Source organism: Triticum aestivum, chromosome 3B (assembly GCF_018294505.1).
Source record: "Triticum aestivum cultivar Chinese Spring chromosome 3B, IWGSC CS RefSeq v2.1, whole genome shotgun sequence".
NCBI classification, from domain to species: domain Eukaryota; kingdom Viridiplantae; phylum Streptophyta; class Magnoliopsida; order Poales; family Poaceae; genus Triticum; species Triticum aestivum.
Genome location: NC_057801.1, coordinates 152,900,740 through 152,907,664, shown reverse-complemented (window position 1 = coordinate 152,907,664; position 6,925 = coordinate 152,900,740). Strand labels below are relative to the sequence as shown.

General features: G+C 42.7%; 1 pseudogene; it reads right to left on the bottom strand.

Moving 5' to 3' along the window:
• LOC123069116 (pentatricopeptide repeat-containing protein At5g67570, chloroplastic-like) overlaps positions 1-760 on the bottom strand; it is a 6,311-nt pseudogene extending 5,551 nt beyond the window's left edge.
• Between the last annotated feature and the right edge of the window lie 6,165 nt (positions 761-6,925).

Genomic DNA, 6,925 nt, shown 5'->3' with positions numbered 1-6,925 from the left:
CTTTCAATATTTTAGTTTTACAGGTATCCTTGCTACTATCATACAACTCAAGTAGTTCTCATATTACTCATGGTTTTGCAAAAGTAACTGCATAAGTTGAGAGCAGCCAACACTACTCCAGAGCTGTTAATAAACGGTTAAAAACAAAGAACGCATTGAAAGAGCAAGCGTAAGAAAGAAACGTCGCTTACCTACTGACCAGCAAATCAATCCTCCTCTCCTCGTCCCCCACCTCCGAAATCCAGCCGGAGCCGACGCGCCTCTGCTTCCCCTTGGCATCCTCCACCCCCTCATTTTCCACGTCGCCGTCAAGAAGCCACTGGAATCTGTCGCCGCTCCTCTCCTCGAGCATCTTCCGCAGGCCGACGAGGCCCTCCTCGCCGGAGGCGGCGCGCGGAGGGCCCACGACGCCGCGGACGCCGTGCCAGGGCCGCCCCATGAGGACGCGGTACTCCTCGGCGGCCGCGCGGAAGCGGGCCTCCTCTTCTGCCACCAGCGCGTCCTCCTTCGGCGGCGCAGCGGCGGCGGAGGCCTCCTTCCTCGCGCGCCGGAGCGACTTGCCGGCCTCCTTCTTGCGGAGGGCATGGAGGATCTTGGGCGTCGCGGATACGCCCTTGCGGAGGAGGCGGCGACGGAGCGTCTCGTTGGTCGGGGTCGGCCGGGGCTTGCGGTTGGGGCCTGGGTGGGGGGTGGGGGTGGGGGTGGGGTTTTGGAAGTGGAGGGAGACGTGGAAGCCAGGGGAGGGCGAGGAGATAGCCATGGCCGGGAACGCGCGGAATGTAGCTGCATCTCCACAGCAGCAAAGGCTAACTTCTTAAATTTATATTTTTAGAATCGCTAGACTTCTCAACTGGGGCTACAGATTTGCCTCCGTGGCGGCCACCTCTTTTCCACTCCAACTTCAGTGTTTGTTTGAGCTCAAGGTGGCTCTATTTTTTTACGAGAGCATGCAAATTGTGTGTCGTAGCTTTAGAAAATACTGTATATAGAAGGCAACGGATGGAGTACAAGAACTTGCGAGCTATCACTACATACCTGTGGGAAGCAAACATAACACCGACTCAGATGCATGTAACACAACTCGAATGCAAATGAGTCTTCCTTAAACTCATCAACAAAGTCGCTTCTCAACCAACTTAGATCACCTCCAAAAGGTAACACCTTGAAAGAACCCTCCTTGTCGACGCACCAACCAACCTTGATTGCCTAAAAGAGGAGGCAAGTGACTGGCGGGACTCGGACAACCCCAAGAAAGCCATCGACTTGGACTCACAAATGATGGTGTACATAGAGCCCTTGAATCACAATCTAGGGCAGCGACGAGCACGAAGAAAATGCGGCATAGAACCTTTAAGTCGTGTCTTCACAAACGATGCTCCCAACAGAGAAACGCCGCCTAGAAAGCCGCCATCGTCGGTCTGGATCCGAACCAAGGCTTTCACCCGAAGATATCAATCCAAGTGAGTGGGAGCAAGGTGTCGACACTCACCGCGACGCCTCCAAGGAGGGGAACGACACTCATGGGTGTCGTCGCCGCTAGCACCGTCCGGAGACGTGCCGGACTTTTGTCTAAATTGTCACACACCTAGCCCTGCTTTTAATTACTTCAAAGAACAAAAACTAGCTGTGTTAAAATTTGGCTAGCCAATACTTCGATCAAGGTTTTGGTTGCCCATGTTTTGGCCAATTTTGGCTAGAAAAGAGAACTAGAGATATTTCAATGTTGACTAGAAAAGTATGCTTATGCGTGTAGAGATTCTTCCCACTACTCGTTGTCATGAATTCACGCAATGAAAGCCCTCATATGTATGGCCAGTCTGAGCCAACATCCGCACATCTCAACAGAAAAAACGGACGCGGACCAACTTGTGGTTGGATGGTTAGAGGGACGGTGGTATTTCAGTCTACCAGGGTTCAAGTCCTGGTGCTCGTATTATTCCTGAATTTATTTCAGGATTTTCGACTATACGCGTGGGAGGAGACATTCCCGTCAACGACGAGGCTCCTAAGGTGACTTCGTAAATCACAAGATGATGTGTCAGCTCGGTTTTTCAAAGGTGCTCATAGGGATAGGTGTGTATGTGTTCATAGGGGTGAGTGTATGCATGTATGTATGAGCGCTTATCACTAGTGTAGAACCGGGCTATAGCACCGGTTCGTAAGGGCTTTTAGTGCAGGTTCTGTAAGGGCACGAACCGCCACTAAAGTGCCACCACGTGGCACGAGCGAGGGCCGGGTGCGGGGAGACCTATAGTACCGGTTGGTAACACCAACCGGTACTAAATGTTCGGGGGGGGTGGTTTTATTTTTTATTTTTCCTTTAGTTTTGTGTTTTCAATTTAATTTAGAGATTGTTTTTATATTATAATGAGTTGTTAAATCATTAGGTGAAAGTACCGCAGATTAGTTATAACTGGATGCATGTATGGATCCTAGCTAAGTGATCAAAGTATATATGCCATATCCATATATATTACTTGATCACTTATATTAGGTGAGCAAGTAATTAATATGGATATGGCATATACTTGATCACTTAACTAGCTAAGATCCATCTAGTTGAAACTAATCTGCGGTTTCTTTCATAAATGATATAATAACTCATCATCATCATATTAATATAAAAACTATTGCATACCATCACCAACAAGTTAACATTATACTAGCTAGCTAAAAATTATTATAGTCGTCATTACCACTATTTAATCATCATAGTCATTACTGCTATCTAATCACCACCAATACCAGCTTAAAGAAGAAACATTCACTTTGTACTAGAAGGAAAGATATCATTGAGTTCAACATGATCACTCTTTGAGACTAAGTTCACGACGAAGAACACGGACATGAGAGGACAAGTACTAAGAGCATGCTAATCACTCATGTTGCTCTCTCTCAGGTAAAATGGCAGAGAACATGTGTAGCTCTCCTGATTCATCATATTGGAGCATGCAGATGAACATGTCTTCTAATCGTGGGTTGCGCTTCTGATTGTTGACTCCTGATACGTCTCCAACGTATCTACTTTTCCAAACACTTTTGCCCTTGTTTTGGACTCTAACTTGCATGATTTGAATGAAACTAACCCGGACTGATGCTGTTTTCAGCAGAACTTCCATGGTGTTGTTTATTGTGCAGAAAACAAAAGTTCTCGGAATGACCTAAAAATCCATGGAGATAACTTTTGGAAAATATAAAAAATACTAGTGAAAGAATCAAGGCCGGGGGGCACACCCTGTCCACGAGGGTGGGAGGCGCGCCCCCTTCCCCTGGGCGCGCCCCCCTGTCTCGAGGGCCCCCTACTGCTCCACCGACCTCAACTCCAACTCTATATATTCCGTTTCACGGAGAGAAAAATCGGAGAGAAAGTTTCATCGCATTTTACGATACAGAGCCGCCGCCAAGCCCTAATCTCTCCCGGGAGGGCTGATCTGGAGTCCGTTCGGGGCTCCGGAGAGGGGGATTCGTCGCCGTCGTCATCATCAACCATCCTCCATCACCAATTTCATGATGCTCACTGCCGTGCGTGAGTAATTCCATCGTAGGCTTGCTGGACGGTGATGGGTTGGATGAGATTTACCATGTAATCAAGTTAGTTTTGTTAGGATTTGATCCCTAGTATCCACTATGTTCTGAGATTGATGTTGCTATGACTTTGCTATGCTTAATGCTTGTCACTAGGGCCCGAGTGTCATGATTTCAGATCTGAACCTATTATGTTTTCATGAATATATGTGAGTTCTTGATCCTATCTTGCAAGTCTATAGTCACATATTATGTGTTATGACCTGACAACCCCGAAGTGACAATAATTGGGATACTTCTCGGTGATGACCGTAGTTTGAGGAGTTCATGTATTCACTAAGTGTTAATGCTTTGGTCCGGTTCTCTATTAAAAGGAGGCCTTAATATCCCTTAGTTTCCATTAGGACCCCGCTGCCACGGGAGGGTAGGACAAAAGATGTCATGCAAGTTCTTTTCCATAAGCACGTATGACTATATTCGGAATACATGCCTACATTACATTGATGAACTGGAGTTAGTTCTCTGTCACCCTATGTTATAGATATTACATGAGGAATCACATCCGACATAATTATCCATCACTGATCCAATGCCTACGAGCTTTTTACATGTTGTGCTTTGCTTATTTACTTTTCCGTTGCTACTGTTACAATTACTACAAAACTGCTACCGTTACCTTTGCCACTGTTACCATTACTATCATACTACTTTGCTACTAAATACTTTGCTGCAGATATTAAGTTATCCAGGTGTGGTTGAATTGACAACTCAACTGCTAATACTTGAGAATATTCTTTGGCTCCCCTTGTGTCGAATCAATAAATTTGGGTTGAATACTCTACCCTCGAAAACTGTTGCAATCCCCTATACTTGTGGGTTATCAAGACTATTTTCTGGCACCTTTACCGGGGAACATAGCTCTGTTCTTTGAGTCACTTGGGATTTATATCTGCTGATCACTATGAGGAACATGAAAGACGAAGGAACTAAGATTTTTCCCTCAACTACGAGGGGAGGTAAGGAACTGCCATCTAGCTCTGCACTAGATTCTCCTTCTGTTTTGAGTAAGCTTGCGACACCTAAACCTGCTACTGCTATGAATTCTGATATGTCGCATGTTATTGATGATGCCACTTCTGCTATGCATGATACTTATGATGAAATTACTTCCATGCTTGATACTACTTTGCCATTAGGTGAATTTCTTGATGAACAACTTGTTAGGGTTAGAGAGAACGAAATTATTGATGATGAAATTATTGAAGATAGTGATGATGAAGGTTCTCCCCCTAAGTATGAATTGCCTGTTGTTCCTGAGGGTTATGTTATGGATGAAGAAACTGCTAGAGATCTTTTTGCTTGCAATGATAGATCTGATCTTAAGAAATTACTAGCTAAACTTAAACAGAAAACTCTGAATGCTAGAATGAAATATGACCCTGCTTTTGCTACTTCACCTATCTTTGTTACTGATAAAGATTATGAATTCTCTGTTGATCCTGAGATAATTACTTTGGTTGAATCTGATCCTTTTTATGGCTATGAATCTGAAACTGTTGTGGCACATCTTACCAAGTTGAATGATATAGCCACCCTGTTTACTAATGATGAGAAGTCTCACTATTATTATATCCTTAAGATATTTCCATTCTCATTAAAGGGTGATGCTAAAACTTGGTTTAATTCTCTTGATCCTGGTTGTGTGCGTAGTCCCCAGGATATGATTTATTACTTCTCTGCTAAATATTTCCCTACTCATAAGAAACAAGCTGCCTTGCGAGAAATATATAATTTTGTGCAAATTGAAGAAGAGAGTCTCCCACAAGCTTGGGGGAGGCTTCTCCGATTACTTAATGCTTTGCCTGATCATCCTCTTAAGAAAAATGAAATACTTGATATCTTTTATAATGGACTAACTGATGCTTCCAAGCACCACTTGGATAGTTGTGCTGGTTGTGTTTTTAGGGAAAGAACAGTCGACCAAGCTGAATTGCTATTGAATAATATGCTAACTAATGAAAATAATTGGACTCTCCCTGATCCAATTCCTAAGGCAATTCCTGAACCAATTGAGCCAACTCCTGAGCCTATTCCTAAACCAACTCCGAAGAAGAAGGGAGTTCTATTTCTTAGTCCTGAAGATATTCAAGAGGCAAAGAAATCAATGAAAGAAAAAGGTATTAAAGGTGAAGATGTTAAGAATTTACCTCCTATCGAAGAAATACATGGTCTTAATATACCGCCTGTTGAAGAAACACATTGTCTTGATAACCCGACACAGGTAGTAAAGGTAAATTCTCTCTATAGATATGATAAAGTTGAAATCCCATCTACTAAATTTCATAGCCCATGCTTAGATGAATTTGATGACTTTATGGCTAGACAAGAATGTTTTAATGCTTATGTTGGTAGAGAATTAAAGAATAATGCTTTCGAGATAGGACGCTTGAGTGATTATATGGCTAGAGTTAAAGGTGAACTTAAACTCATTAGCAAATATGCTTCTATGGTTACCACTCAAGCGGAGCAAGTACTTAAAGCTCAAAGTGATTTGCTCGATGAATTAAATAATAAACATGATTTTGCTGTTAGAGTGGCTACTAGAACTGGTAGAATGACTCAGGAACCTTTGTATCCTGAAGGCCACCCTAAGAGAATCGAGCAAGATTCTCAGAGAAATAATTTAGATGCACCTAGTCCTTCTAAAAGGAAGAAAAAGAAGAACAATAGGACTTTGCATGCTTCTAGTGAACCTGTTGTAGACACACCTGAGAATCCCAATAATATTTCTATTTCTGATGCTGAAACACAATCTGGTGATGAACATGAACCTAGTGATAATGTTAATGATAATGTTCATGTTGATGCTCAACCTAGCAATACTAATGATGTAGAGATTGAACCTGTTGTTGAACTTGATAACCCACAATCAAAGAATCAATGTTATGATAAGAGAGATTTTGTTGCTAGGAAGCACGGTAAAGAAAGAGAACTATGGGTTCAGAAACCCATGCATTTTCCTCCTAAACCATCCAAGACAAAGGATGATGAAAATTTTGAGCGCTTTGCTAAAATGATTAGACCTATTTTCTTACGTATGTGCTTAACTGATATGCTTAAAGTAAAACCTTATGCTAAAAATATGAAGGATATCATTACGAATAAAAAAAAGATACCGGAAGCTGAAATTTCCACCATGCTTACTAATTATACTTTTAAAGGTGGAATACCAAAGAAACTTGGAGATCCAGGGGTACCATCTATACCATGCTCCATTAAAAGAAATTATGTTAAAATTGATTTATGTTATCTTGGAGCCGGTGTTAGTGTTATGCCTCTCTCTTTATATCGTAGACTTGAATTGAATAAGTTGACACCTACTGAAATATCTTTGCAAATG